At 38.2% G+C, this 16287-nt stretch overlaps 1 long non-coding RNA gene across 1 annotated transcript in view; it reads right to left on the minus strand.

Moving 5' to 3' along the window:
• Positions 1 to 10451: 10451 nt before the first annotated feature.
• The window catches only part of LOC132659383 (uncharacterized), a 73755-nt gene continuing 67919 nt past the window's right edge, over positions 10452 to 16287 (minus strand). The window contains exon 2 of the long non-coding RNA XR_009599766.1: positions 10452 to 14609. This is a non-coding gene — a long non-coding RNA (uncharacterized LOC132659383). The remainder of the gene's footprint in view (positions 14610 to 16287) is intronic.

The raw sequence follows: 16287 nt of genomic DNA on the forward strand, positions 1-16287 counted from the left end.
TTTCTTAGGGAGACTGTATAAAAACGACATAGTTATCCAAATGAGAATGCTGGTGACATGCTGTACAATGTTTCTGTCTCAGGGGACTTCCAACACAGTGCCATCAAGCAGTATGTTTCCTATAGATTTTTTTGAAACCTAATGACCTAACAATAGATTCTATTATTTTTCATTTTAACTATAAATTCCATTCCTAATCCCCTAAGTTATTGTAAAAATCATGTGTAAAGTTTATAATATGCCACTTTTGAGTCATGATTAATCGTCTTAGTTTATATAATACATTACACTAACTGTTTTTCAAATGTTAGAATAATTTGCATGCCTGTGGAAAATCCTCATGATGTTTCCTTTCTCTGATGCTTGGTTACTTCTGACTAGGTGCTGATTTTTTTCATGAAAAAAATTATTTGTAGTAATTATTTCAGTCCTAGAACAAATCTTTTTTCAAAGAAATTCTATGTTTGCTTGCCAACATTTGATATTGTCAAATTTCTGATTTTTTGACACTAATATAGTTTCTAATAGTGAGGTGGCCTCATGTTATTGACATAAAATCTATTTTGTCATAGTTTGTTATTAATTAGGATACAACTGAAGTTTATTTCTTGGCATTTATTTCAGATTTTTGGATCTCTAATCACTTCATGGGAAATAGATGGGGAAACAGTGGAAACAGTGGCAGACTTTATCTTTTGGGGCTCCAAAATCACTGCAGATGGTGACTGCAGCCATGAAATTAAAAGATGCTTACTCCTTGGAAGAAAATTTATGACCAAACTAGATAGCATATTCAAAAGCAGAGACATTACTTTGCCAACAAAGGTCCATCTAGTCAAGGCTATGGTTTTTCCAGTGGTCATGTATGGACATGAGAGTTGGACTGTGAAGAAAGCTGAGTGCCGAAGAATTGATGCTTTTGAACTATGGTGTTGGAGAAGACTCTTGAGAGTCCCTTGGACTGCAAGGAGATCCAACCAGTCCATTCTAAAGGAGATCAGTCCTGTCTGTTCTTTGGAAGGACTGATACTAAAGCTGAAACTTCAGTACTTAGGCCACCTCATGCGAAGAGTTGACTCATTGGAAAAGACTGATGCTGGGAGGGATTGGGGGCAGGAGGAGAAGGGGACGACAGAGGATGCGATGGCTGGATGGCACAACCACCTCGATGGACATGAGTTTGAGTGAACTCCAGGAGTTGGTGATGGACCGGGAGGCCTGGCGTGCTATGATTCATGGGGTTGCAAAGAGTCTGACATGACTGAGTGACTGAATTGAACTGAACTGAACTGAGCTGAACTGAATGAAAAGTGAAATTAGTCTATTTCTTTCTTTTTTTTTTTTTTGTATTAGCCTTTCCTTGTTTTGGTATAATAGTTACAAAATTCTCATAGACGTGAATTTTTCTTTTTTAATTTTCTTAAGTAAATTACATATTTATCATTGGAAACTTTTAAATTGAGTCATCATTTCTCTGTTTTATTTTTCCTGATTTCTGTTGCACTAATAAAGATTTATATAATCCATTTTATGAAGTCGCTCAGTTGTGTCTGACTCTTTGTGACCCGTGGACTCTAGCCCACCAAGCTCCTCTGTCCATGGGATTTTCCATGGGATTTTCCAGGCAAGAATACTGGAGTGTGTTGTCATTTCCTTCTCCAGGGGATCTTTCCAACCCAGGGATTGAACCCAGTCTCCCACATTGCAGGCAGACGCTTTAACCTCTGCACCACCAGGGAAGCCCTTTTCTCTACTGATATGAAGCCGTAAATTATATTATCAATCTTCAAATACTTTACCCAAATTTAACAACACATTTTTCTACTAAAGCTAAAGTTATTCAATGTTTTTTCCTGCCTTGCAAAACTTATCAAAAGTCTTAGCATGCCTTAAAAATTTATAGCACTCCCATTATGTTATTGCTGTCTGTATTTTTAGATTTACCTTTGTACATTCGAAAAATTATTTTTACTTACAGACATAATTTTATTTTTCCTGTGTTCACTTGTTTCCATGCTCTGAATTCACATCTCCTCTACCTGAAGAGCATGCTGCAATAAATTTTTTTATATTATTCTGTAAATGGTTTAACAGTTTTTATGTAACTGAAAAATGTCTGTACTTTACCCTCACTCAGGAATGGAGATTTAGCTGAGTGTAAAGATCTAAGTTAACCGTGAGTTTCCCTCAGGATTTTGAATATATGATTCAATTGTCTTCTGGAAATTCTTCAGGGTGATATCTGTTCCCAGTCAAATTACAATTTATGTGTAGGTAATCTGTATTTTCTCTCTGCTAGCTTTTAAGATGTTTCACCTTCTCTGTAATGGTTTTCAATTTCACTCTTGCATGTCACAGTGTGAATCTGTTTTTGTTCTTCCAATATGGCATTTGTTGCATATTTTCTGAATGAGGAATCAGAATTTTTTGAAATCTGAAAAATCTCATTGCTTCTCTACCATCCCACCTTATCTTTTCTTCCAGAATTTGTACTAGATGTATGGTGGGGCTTATCCATCTACCATTCACTTAATGATTTTCCAGTTCTCACTTTTCTTTGTCACTGCTTAATTCTGCAATACAATCTTCTAATGGATCTTATTTCTTTGGGTCCATTCCACATGTCCTCTAACCTATTAAGCTCTTTAACTTCAACTTTCATAAATTCCAAGATTTCAATTGCACTTTGTTTTTTTCAGTTTACTTTTTCATAATCTCTTCATGTAATGGGTATTATCAAATTATTTACCATTTGAAATCCTAAACATATTTGAATTAATTATTTAGAATAATATTAAATCACTTCACAAGAGTGAATTGACACTGGAACCAATAGTTACGTTAGCCTTCTTTCTTAACACATGAGTCTTCATGTCCTTGAGAGTGGTATTTGCAGTCTCCTTTGAAGTACAGGGACCCTCTCCCCTGTATTCAGTTTTCTCAGTGTAGAAGGTCAGACTTTGTCTCTTTCCAGGCCCCAGATCTAGATTTTGAGTGCTGTGCCTGGGCTTTGCCTCAGTGATTCTTGAGAGTATTACAGATTGAGCTGGTGTTCTTGCCATGAGGTTCTTTCTTTTTTCCCCTCTTAGCTCTAGCTCATAGTGTCCTCTAAAACCATGGGTCAAGCAGATTTTCTGCAGAACATTTTTATCCTCCCTTCACTGGCTGTAAAGGAGATACTGAGCCTGCCTTCTGTCTCTAATCTAACATGGAACACTTTTCCCCATGGTTAGTCCTCTGAACTGAACTTCCATCTATCACATCTTGCTTTCACATCAGCTTGGAGGATTAAGGCTTCAAACTATGAAAGGCCCATATTCTGATCAAGAACAGTTAGAAATAGCTGCTGCTGCTGCTAAGTCACTTCAGTCGTGTCCGACTCTGTGCGACCCCATAGACGGCAGCCCACCAGGCTCCCCCATCCCTGGGATTCTCCAGGCAAGAACACTGGAGTGGGTTGCCAGTTCCTTCTCCAATGCATGAAAGTGAAAAGTGAAAGTGAAGTCACTCAGTCATGTCCGACTCTTAGCGACCCCATGGACTGCAGCCCACCAGGCTCCTCCGTCCATGGGATTTTCCAGGCAAGAGTACTGAAGTGGGGTGCCATTGCCTTCTCTAGATAAAAATTTTAAAACTTTGTTTTAGGCTTTGGAGTTATAAGAGGGCTGCTTGGACTTGAGGAACCTGATCCTACAGAAAAGGAGGCACATATAAGTGGTCACAGTGTTCTGGAAGCCTTGTTTACCCCCGGGGATTTGCCTATTCTTGGCACAGGAGGTGAAGCTGAGATGCTTGGCAGAGACTAACTACTACAAGACAGAAAACTAGCAAAACTATTTAATACCTCCTGAGACTGAAAATTTAAAAAAAAAATAGGAAGTTTTGCAGCTGCCAAGGCAATCAAGTCTGGAGGAAATATGATCTATGAGAGATGAGAGAGAGGAAAGTAAACTGGACACTCAGTGCTATAGATCAGGGTTTCTCAACACACTATTGATGTGTGTTGCATGAGATAATTCTTTATGGTGGGAGGCTGTCCTGTGCATTACAGAATGTTGTGGGTAGAGGCTAAGCAACATCCTTAGCCTCTACCTACAAGATGTCAGTAGGAACCCACCCCCTACCCCCACCCCTAGAGTTGTGAACCTAAAATTTCTTCAGATATGGCCCAATATCTGCTGAGGAGAAAAATCATCCTGATTGATAATCAAGAATTTAGACTCTTCAAATATTTGCCAAATCCTTAAAGTTCACAGAGTAAGAGGTTAAGAAACCAAACAGGAAAAAAATAAAATCTGAATAACAGCAAAATGTTCACATCACAATGTACAGAGATTGAAAATTAGAATTTCTTTAGGGGGAAAGATCCTATCAAATGGTCCTACGTTGCAACTTTGATGGTACCTTCTAGTCTGAACTTGACAACAATGGTGACTCAGCCTTTAATAAGCTCAGTTCCTAATTAGAGATGATCTATTCTATGATAGTTATCTGACAGACAACAAAGGAATCATCACTGGAAGAAGATAATATCAATGAGAAATCGTATAATTTTTTAACACACAATGCCTTGTGCTCAATCAAAACTTTCTATACATAACAAGAAGTAGAGTCAGCCAATAGGAAATGAAACAGGTAATAAAGTAGATCCATAGTGATCAAGGTATTTGGGTTATCAAGTATGGATTCTGAATATTATTCAATAACCCAATATTATAAGGTCAAAAAGTAGATGAAAAGATAAAAAATATAAAGTTTAAGTCTTCAAATAAATTTCTAAATGTAACTTTGAGAACTAAAATCTGTAATTATTAAAGAGAAGTTAAAACAGGGCTTTATAGTAGATACAATATATCTTGGCATGTGACCCTTCATCACATTTACCACTGCTTTCCTTGTCTCATCTTTTTCTCTCATACTTATAAATACCCTTGTGAGAACACCAGCCATGAAGGATAAACTTCTCTCTCTAGCTTTTTAATCTAATCATGTCTGCAAAATTTAATAAGATTTTTTTAATTTAAGAAAAAAAGTGCAAAACTATACATTGAAAACTACAAAATGTCACTGGGAGAAACTAAAGGCTTCCAAAAATGGAGAGACATACCATGTTCATGGATCAGATGACTCAATATCATTAAGGTGTCAATTCTCCCTAAATTGGTCTAGAGTTTTTTGGCTTTTGCTTGGTTATTTTACTTTTGTGTGTGTGGAAATTGACTGTGGATTCTAATGCTTCCACAGAAATGCAAAGAACCTAGAATGGCCAAAACAATTTTGAAAAATGACAAGTTTGGAGAACCTAACTTGATTTAAAAATTTTCCATATAGCTAATATAATCAAGAGAGTGTTATCAGTTCAGTTCAGTTCAGTCGCTCAGTCATGTCCAACTCTTTGCGACCCCATGAGTCGCAGCACGCCAGGCCTCCCTGTCCATCACCAACTCCTGGAGTTCACTCAGACTCACGTCCATCGAGTCTGTGATGCCATCCAGCCATCTCATCCTCTGTCATCCCCTTCTCCTCCTGCCCCCAATCCCTCCCAGCATCAGAGTCTTTTCCAATGGGTCAACTCTTCCCATGAGGTGGCCAAAGTACTGGAGTTTCAGCTTTAGCATCATTCCCTCCAAAGAAATCCCAAGGTTGATCTCCTTCAGAATGGACTGGTTGGATCTCCTTGCAGTGCAACGGACTCTCAAGGGTCTTCTCCGACACCACAGTTCAAAAGCATCAATTCTTCCGCACTCAGCCTTCTTCACAGTCCAACTCTCACATCCATACATGACCACAGGAAAAACCATAGCCTTGACTAGACGGACCTTAGTCGGCAAAGTAATGTCTCTGCTTTTGAATATGCCATCTAGGTTGGTCATAACTTTTCTTCCAAGGAGTAAGTGTCTTTTAATTTCATGGCTGCAGTTACCATCTGCAGTGATTTTGGAGTGCCCAAAAATAAAGTCTGCCACTGTTTCCACTGTTTCCCCATCTATTTCCCATGAAGTGATGGGACCGGATGCCATGATCTTCGTTTTCTGAATGTTGAGCTTTAAGCCAACTTTTTCACTCTCCTCTTTCACTTTCATCAAGAGGCTTTTTAGCTCCTCTTCACTTTCTGCCATAAGGGTGGTGTCATCTGCATATCTGAGGTTATTGATATTTCTCCCGGCAATCTTGATTCCAGCTTGTGTTTCTTCCAGTCCAGCGTTTCTCATGATGTACTCTGCACAGAAGTTAAATAAGCAGGGTGACAATATACAGCCTTGAGAGTGTTATACTGGTGTGATTATATGTATATAATCTCTGGAAGAGAATAGAGCCCAGAAATGGAGCAATACATATACAGTTGATAAATTTTTAACAAAGGTACTAAGTTAATTATATGTGGGAAATAATTCTGAAATAATTAGATATGCAAAAAAATGAACTTTGACTCATTTCACATAAAACATTAGGCTGAATGTGAACTATAGAACTATAAGAGCTAAAAATATAGCATTCTAGAGAATACATAAGATAAAAATCTTTGTAACCTTGAAGGTAAAGTTTCCTTAGATAGCAAACAAAAGGAAAAACACACACACGTAAATGATAGATTGGATGTTATCAAAATGAAAACCTTTTGCTGTTTTAAAGATACGTTTAAGAAAATAAAAAGACAAGTCAAAGATTAGAAGAAAATATTTCAAAACATAGGCCTCACATAGTATTGTATACAGAATATATCAAAAATTCTTTCAACTCAATAATAAAAATCCAAATAATTCAATGTTTAAGTAAGCAAAATATTTGAACAGAAACTTTACCAAAGGTATATGAGTGATAAATAAGCACTTACATAGATATATAATGTCATTAGTCACCAGGAAGACACAAATTCAAAATCACCATGAGACACTGCTACACATATATTAAGGTAGATAAAATTATAAAGACTAACAATAGAAGGAGCTAGGAAATATCTGGGGAAACTATACTCTCACATATTGCTGACGGGTATACAAATAAAATAATCACATTGGAAAGTAGTTCAGCAATTCTTAACTATTTAAGCATATTTTAACCATATGACTCAGTACATTTACCAGTAGGTACATAAACAAGTATATGTGCCCACGCCAAGATTTTTACTGGAATGTTTACAGCAGGTTGTTTCTAAATAATCAAAAATTGGAAATAACCTATACATGTACATCTACTGGCGAAATAAGAAATTGTATCATATGCTTATAATTGAATGCATATGTAATTAAAAGGAACAAATTATTAATACATGTGACAATTGGGATGAATCAACGGCAAAATAACATAGTAAAAGGCATCAGATACTAATAATCACATGCTGTCAATATTAATGACATTCTAGAAAAGCTAAAAATATAAAAACAGGAAACAAGTTTGCCTGGGGTCCTGTGGGTGGTTTTGACTAGACAGGGTCACAAAGGTGATACCAGGTCACGAGTGTTTTATATATGTATTTACATATATATAGGCTTACCCAGTGGCTCAGTGATAAGGAATCTGCCTGAAATTCAGGAGACGCGGGAGAAACGAGTTCCATCCCTGGGCCGGGAAGATCCCCTCAGGAGGAAATGGCAACCCACTTCAGTATGCTTGACTGGGAAATCCCATGGACAGAGAAGCCTGACAGGCTACAGTCTGTGGGGTCGCAAAGAGACAGACATGACTGGGCAACTGAGGACATATATGCATGTATATATACTGACTGTGACTAATTACATGGTTAAATAGTATAAAACTTAATATAAAGTAAATCAAATTGTATGTTTTAATATAGTAAGTTTTATTATATAAAAATTGTTCAGTTCAGTTCAGTCGCTTAGTCATGTCCGACTCCTTGTGACCCCATGGACTGCAGCACGCCAGGCCTTTCTGTCCATCACCAACTCCTGGGCTTCCTCAAACTCATGTCTATTGAGTCAGTGATGACATCCAACCATCTCATCCTCTGTTGTCCCCTTCTCCTCTTGCCTTCATTCTGGCCCAGCATCAGGGTCTTTTCTAGTGAGTCAGTTCTTCGAATCAGGTAGCCAGAGTATTGGAGTTTCAGTTTCAGCATCAGTCCTTCCAATGAACATTCAGGACTGATTTCCTCCAGGACAGACTGGTTGGATCTCCTTGCAGTCCAAGGGACTTTCAAGAGTCTTCTCCAACACCACAGTTCAAAAGCATCAATTTTTCAGCGCTCAGCTTTCTTTACAGGCCAACTCTCACATCCATACATGACTACTGGAAAAACCATAGCTTTGACTAGATGGACCTTTGTTGGCAAAGTAATGTCTCTGCTCTTTAATCTGTTTTCTAGGTTGGTCATAGCTTTTCTTCCAAGGAGCAAGCATCTTTTAATTTCATGGCTGCAGTCACCATCTGCAGTGATTTTGGAGCCCCCCAAAATAAATGTGTTAGTTGCTTAGTCGTGCCCAACTCTTGGCGACTCCATGGACTGCAGCCCACCAGGCTCCTCTTTCCATGAGATTTTCCAGGCAAGGATATTGGAGTAGGTTGCCATTTCCTTCTCCAGGGAATCTTTCCAACCCAGGGATCAAACCCGGGTCTCCTGCACTGCAGGCAGATTCTTTACCAACTGAGCTACAAGGGAAGCCCACAAAATAAATAAAGCCCACAAAAATAAAGTCTGTCACTATTTCCACTGTTTCCCCATCTATTTGCCATGAAGTGATGGGACCAGATGCCATGATCTTCGTTTTCTGAATGTTGAGCTTTAAGCCAACTTTTTCACTCTCCTCTTTCATTTTCATCAAGAGGCTCTTTAGTTCTTCTTGACTTTCTCATAAGGGTGGTGTCATCTGCATATCTGAGGTGATTGATATTTCTCCTGGCAATCTTGATTCCAACTTGTGCTTCATCCAGCCCAGCATTTCTCATGATGTACCCTGCATATAAGTTAGATAAGCAGGGTGACAATATACAACCTTGACATACTCCTTTTCCTATTTGGAACCAGCCTGTCGTTCCATGTCCAGTTCTAACTGTTGCTTCCTGACCTGCATACAGGTTTCTCAAAAGGCAGATCAGGTGGTCTGGTATTCCCAGCTCTTTAAGAATCTTTCACTGTTTGTTGTGATCCACACAGGCAAAGGCTTTTGCATAGCCAATAAAGCAGAAATAGATGTTTTCTGGAACTGTCTTGCTTTTTCAATGATCCAATGGAAGTTGACAATTTGATCTCTGGTTCCTCTCCCTTTTCTAAAACCAGCTTGAACATCTGGAAATTCACGGTTCATGTACTGTTGGAGCCTGGCTTGGACAGTTTTGAACATTACTTTGCTAGCGTGTGAGATGAGTGCAATTGTGTGGTAGTTTGAGCATTCTTTGGCATTGCTGTTCTTTGGGACTGGAAAAAAAACTAACCTTTTCCAGTCCTGTGGCCACTGCTGAGTTCTCCAAAGTTGCTGATGTTTTATTATATATAAATTGTACCATAATTTTTTTAATGGAGAGGAAGTAAGTAGGTATTCATAGGGTAGTGCCCAATGCTATTCTTAAAATCCAGACAGATGAACTTGAACTTAGTGCTATGAATAATATCCATGCAAGATTAACACATTTGTGTGTCATAAATAGATGATTTTCTGAAATTTACAAAGAATTTGGATTGCTTTCTATACAAATCCCTTTTTTCTCTTCTAGTTGTAAGAAGTCCTAGGTAATTCCCTAGCAAAGGGAGCTATAAAAACATACTTATTCTACTTCTATAGTAAAACTCCGGTTGGTAACGCCAAGGGATGGAAGCAGGTGGAGGTAATTTTCCAAGGCTCATCGTGAGTTAATAGATTCCCTTAAAGGTGAAGTAAACTGTCTAAATTTTTACATCTGACATTCAAATAAGAGTAAAAGGAAAACGGACCAGCAAATATAATAGATATTCTCTGACTTAGTAGTCTGAAACAAATATTAGGTGAAAATTTTCAGCCTTGTACATTACGCTTAAGAGAATCTACTTGTAGTAAAATAATGAGGGTTCTGCTCATGCTAGATCAGATGCAGGCACAATTTGCAGGTGTGCAGCTTCTCTCCTGAAAGAAGTTGTTAAACCATGAAGGGCATGTCAGAATCACCATCCTGATTTCAGAACACCATGGAGTTCACCAGGAGGAAAGCACCACATGCATATCATATCAGCCCAACCCAGAACACAATTTCATCAAATATTCAGCATCATGAGGAATTCCTTGTTTTACATATAGGATTTTATTCCCTTTGGGATACTGAGGTGGTGTGAAATCTTTGCTGCATAGCACAGTTGGGGATTGGAAGACCCTGGCTAATTCTTGTTGACACAGAAGTACCGTGCAAGGGACACACAACTATAAAGAACTTAGATTACATTGCCCAGTGGATCTTTATAAGAATTTTATCCAAAATCCTACTAAGTGATTGGGAGAAATAATTTACTTCATATACAATAGATGCAGAGTTAAAAATCTTTAATATAGCATGAAACAACTATGAATATAACAAGCACAAAGAAATTCCAAGAAATGATGATATGTATAAAATTATATTCTAGCTCACTGGTTATCTTATAAATAAAAATAAAAAAGTTTTTAATTCATAAAATTGACCCAAAAGAAAAGTTGAGATTGAAAATGTTCTATGTTGCCAATGGTAAGGGAAATGTCTATGATTGTGGAAGGCATTCTGGAAGGATCTATCAAAAGGTTAAAGCACATTTGCTTGGATCCATCAATTCTTCTTCTAAAAATTAGTTCTACATAAATATTGACTCATGTGTGCAAAGATATTTTTGAGCTAGTCTCTGAAAAGGAAAATATTGGAAACCATTTTAATATCAATTGACAGAAAAGTGAAAATTTAATTTATGCTCCACCCACACTACAGAATGATTTCCTGCTTTGGAAAAATAAATAGATCTATTGCATGACACCTTGCATATATTTTAAAGTAGAAAGACCAGAACATAATCCCATTTTTCTAAATTTTAATTCTGTATAATTCTGTTGATTATTTTATAATAATCATTTTTTCTTACTTTTATATTGTTTTAAATCCAAATAAAAAAGAAAGCTAGGAAAAATTACTCAACATGATTTGACCAAAAGATGATTTTCTTGCTTTTTCTCTTTTTCTTTGTTTCTTAGTCCTTTTGTCTCTTTTTCTCTCCCTTTCTTTCAGCTTTTATTGGATGGTTTTCGTAAACCAGTCGTTGTGCCAGGCAGTGAATACATATATGTTTACTGCATATTGGAAATACATAAAACAAATAAACAATAACAGTAGGTTATTATAGTGCCATAGTAGACGTCAAGCCTGTATATCATCACCCTGCTTGTTTAACTTACATGCAGAGTTCAGTTCAGTTCAGTTCAGTCTCTCAGTCATGTCTGACTCTTTGTGACCCGATGAACAGCAGCACGCCAGGCCTCCCTGTCCATCAGCAACTCCCAGAGTCTACCCAAACCCATGTCCATTGAGTTGGTGATGCCATCCAACCATCTCATACTCTGTCGTCCCCTTCTCCTCCTGCCCTCAATCTTTCCCAGCATCACAGTCTTTTCAAATGAGTCAGCTCTTCACATCAGGTGGCCAAAGTTTTGCAGTTTCAGCTTCGACATCAGTCCTTCCAATGAACACCCAGGACTGATCTCCTTTAGGATGGACTGGTTGGATCTCCTTGCAGTCCAAGGGACTCTCAAGAGTCTTTTCAAACACACAGTTCCAAACTAATACAGGCTGGTTGCAGCGACAACATGATCTCAAAAGAAGAACAGAAGTCTGTGAAGAAAATGCTACTTTCCCTACTTACAGGTGAGAAAAAAAGACATCGTAAGTGGTTTGTCCAACATGAAACCATTCATGGTCTGAACTGAACTATTACCTGTGTGCCTGTGTGCTTTTTTGCCATCTCTGAGTGACCAGGAGTTCTTTAAAGCTCAAGATGGTGTCTTTTTCTGTTGTGAGGACAGGATCCATGTCCAAGATGTTTAACAGCACAAAGGAGAAAAATAATTCTTTACTGAATAAGTGGCAGTGACCACTGGTCACCAGTTAAGCCTACAATTATATTGGAATGGTTTTAAAATCATTTCTCTGCTCAAATACTGATGCAGTCTTTATATTAAAAATGATTTTCTTAAAATGAGTTTAATAGGCAAGCATAAATAAGAGAACTGAAAACATTACCCTTTACCCCAAAAAAGAATGAAATATTAATTGCCCTCCTCCATATTTTAAGTATCACCCTTTTGGCATTTGACATACTCAACTTTACTCTTCTGTGCTGTTTCTTGTTACATAGTCCAATAACTGCTTATGTCACCAACTTCATATTACTTAGCATCATGCCTTACCCTATGTATAATAATAACTTATAGAGTGAATTAGTGGAGGATTACATATCAAGGAATTTAACAAGCTAGACTTTCATACTAGATGTAAGGCAGGCTTGGAGGAACTCAGACGTACTTGTTGACTTCTGAAGAAAATTATGTTTTTATGTAATTAAATAAACACAATATTCATCTGTAATATCAAACTAAGTCTACATCAAAGGGACATGGAAAAACCTGGGGCAGTACAAGAACACAGACACACAATTATCTCAAGAAAAGAGAAAAGGATGGAAAAGTATTTGATACCCGGGGCGGGGGGGGGGAAATAAATGAGGAGCTACTCTCAGCAAAATATTTTAACATATGTTAAGTATTTATTTTGTAGTTAAAAACATGAAAAATCATAGTTCAAAATATTTTAAGACAATTGGCATCCGTCTCTGCAATCTTGTAGAGTTGTAGAGTTACTGAACTCACAGGGAAATCTCTTACACAGAGAATAAAAAGCTGACGCAGGATAAAGAGGCAATGAATGAATGTGGATCCAGCTTAACCTTGCTAGATACTGGGACTGACAGACAACCCGGGGGCAGCAGTTCTAGAAAAACAGATTGGAAGCAGAATCCAGAATTTTGGATCCATTTTCACTTTCCCCTCGCCAGATGGGGCTCCTGCCTGTAGAACCAAGGTAGGGGATTAACCAGGAGTGGTGCTGGCATTTCGAATGATATGTCTGTAGGTCACTGGATCACAATCTGCCCAAGAATAGGTTGCCAGGAAGATGACACTGCCATTTGACATCCCAATAATTTCCTTGGTAACATATGCAATCAGTTCACAAACCCAGCCCAGCACAGTTGGCCAGAGTTGGGGAAATGGGTGGAGACTTATTGGCACTCCCAGGAAGACAGGTGGAAAAACTGAGGATTAAGCTGTTTGCTCAGCCAACAAAGAGAGACAGGTGTCAGAAGCTTCCACAGCCCGTCTCACACTGACCTAGATATATTACCTATTAAAGAGCCCTAGCCAACTATAGAATAATGATCATTGTTTCACCTTTGTCTTTATCCTACCAAAGAGGAAACTTCTTGAAGGGGGAAAATCAATTTATTTTTATCTCCCTCCAATGAAGCTTTCTGAGCTATAGATGTGTGAACAATAGAATATGGCAATTATACTCCAATAAAAAAATTTTTAATGAAAATAAATTTTAAATAACTATATATTACAAATAATATAAAGCTATTTAAATGTTTTTGTTTTATTAGAAAGAAATTAAGGGAGAAAAAAATGCAAGTTTTAAATTTAAAAAATTTTTAAAGGGAATTTCAGAATATCAATGTCATATCCCAGAAGTAAAGTTTTATACTCCATGATCATTCTTAATGCCCTCATGTTTTTCTGAGTACTCTCTTTTACCATTTTTTTAAATAAAAATTAAGTATGCCTTAGTGCTCTTGAGTCCTCTTGGGAACATATCTAGACTACAAGAGCCGTCATCAGGAGATCATGAAGATGTGAAATGGAAAAAAACGAATAGTGCATTGTTATTATCGTGAATGAATCCCAACATGTGGGAAGGCTCACAGCATACTTCATAAGCACAGGGTTAAAAGGATCCCACTCAGCTTTATGGAAATGCAAATCCATCAGAGTGATTTAGGTTCCCACAGAGCAGAAATGTGGAACAAAGCCAGCAGACCCAGGCTGGGTGAAGCACTTACATCTGCTTCTGTTAGAAAGTAAAGAGGAAGCTGGACTTATCAAGACATACCCAGGATTTAGTATACCTTCTAACTGGTCCAAGAAAACACCTACAGGCAAAGAATTATTGGATGTTCTCCCTGTCCTAGACAGAGGGCTAGAGCTGAGAAAGGGAACTGCACCCAGAGCTGGACAGAGGGGAAGAAATAGATACTACAAGAGTAATTTAGCAAGCAGGGCCTGGCAGGCCAGGAGCTGGCAAGGCTCTGGCAGCCTCTCTGGACAGGTTATTGGCTAAAAAGAAAAGACAGAAGCAGAGAAAATGGGAGGTGGGAAAGAACAAAGGATGGGAAAGAGATACTAGGAAAACTGTAAATAGATACTAAGATCTAACAAGTATTCCTCAGAGTTGGGTATGATTGGCCTGGGTTCACGATCTAGGAAATAAGCAGGTAGAGGCTTCTAAACTGACCTAGGAACCTTCAATTAAAACAAAAGGCTACTCACAAATATTAGAGAGAGAGAGAAGTTACCTGCCGGGAGGAAGAACAGGAAAGCTGGAATCCATTGATGCTGTAGGAAAAGAAGTTGGGATGTAAGTACAGCAGTAATAGACTGTTTCAGAAGCTGAGAAAGCAGGCTTCAGAGAAGAAGAGTTAGAAGATGCTAAGCCTTCACTGAGGACTCAGAAAAGTATACACACAACAATAGGAATAAGAGTATTTTTAATATAACAGCTAGTGAATTTTGCTTATATACCAGTCGCTGCACTAAGAGCTTTTCATAAACGTATTTAATCTTCACAACAAATCTAGGAGATGGATGCTACTCTTATTTCCATTTTATCAATAAAGACACTGAGGCTAAAGGAAGTTCAGTCACTTATATCTTGAATCAGGATTCAGTTAGGACTGTCTATCACCAAGTTCACTTGCTTTTTCTTTATAGAACAATGTAGCTTTGGGCCTGAGAAGAGAAGAGGACATTTGGAAGTCATGAGACTATCTTGCTGTGTGTAAGATTTTGAGGAGCTGGAGAAGTTTAAAATATTTGCAGTAACTAATTTTGGCTTTCCTAAGAGAATCATCATAACATACATCCAAATTCAGCTGACTTTTCCACCTCCATTATTTCAACCTGACGTAAGCTGTGATCATCTGGCTCCTAGGTTATTGCATTAGTCTCCCAGCTTCCTGCCTTACCCTTATTTGGTCTATTCTTATCTCAGTAGCTACAGTGATTCTTTTAAAATGAAACTCAGATTATGTCACCCTTTGTCTCAAAACCCATCCAGGGGCTTCATACATCACTTGCTGTAAAAGCTCAAGCCCTCATAATGGTCCACAAGATCCTACATGATCTAGCTTTCTACCTGGCCTCACCTTCAACCTTGCTCTCCTTTGTTCATCCCCCGCAGCCATGCTAACCTCCTACCTGTTCTCAGGCCCTTTATACTTGCTGTTCCTTCTGCCAGGGACACTCTTCCCCCAGATCCCTCTCACCTCCTTCAAGTTCCTGCTCAAGTGTCATAAGTGAGCAGATCATTCTAGATCATTCAAAATAAAATGCCACCTCCTCCCAGAACCTCCATCCCTCTGTCCCTATATTATTCTTTCCTAGAGCACTTATCACAGTCTGACCTTCTAATTATTTATGTTTGTTATCTGAACCCACCCCAGGAACATGAGCTTCACAAAAGCCTTTTCCATCAGTGATTTATTCCCATTGCCTGTAACAATGCCTAGTGTGGGTTCAATAAACATTTGTTTAATGAATCAATGCAAAATGGGTTCCGCTTCAGTGTTGGCATATCCTTGATAGTTTATTATGAATAATGAAAAGCCTAACTAATGACTGTGAGAGAAGGAAGCAGGACCTCTGGTGGGAAAGCAGAGAAGAGGATTCTAAGTTAGGAAACTGAAGGACAGCAGCAGATGGAGCAGGTTGATAAGCAACGAAGGAGATGCTAAAATCATTTTGTTCCATCGTAAGAAGCTGAAAGCATAACTCTCAGGAAAAAGAGAGAAGCTGGGAGTGTAACTCTTAGGCCTCTTAGGGGTCTCTTCCGTCGGCTACTGACGTATGGAAGCCTAGAGACGTACTTTCCGAGAAAAATCGTATAACCCATCACTGTTCAATCAATTGGACCTTTGAGTAGAGGGAGGTGATAAAAAATCTGAACAATCCTGGGTTAGAAGTTATCCAATGATATTGCCAGGCACTGGGAAAAGGCGTGATGGCCCGGCACAGG

Source organism: Ovis aries, chromosome 3 (genome assembly GCF_016772045.2).
Source record: "Ovis aries strain OAR_USU_Benz2616 breed Rambouillet chromosome 3, ARS-UI_Ramb_v3.0, whole genome shotgun sequence".
In the NCBI taxonomy this organism is placed as follows: Eukaryota; Metazoa; Chordata; class Mammalia; order Artiodactyla; family Bovidae; genus Ovis; species Ovis aries.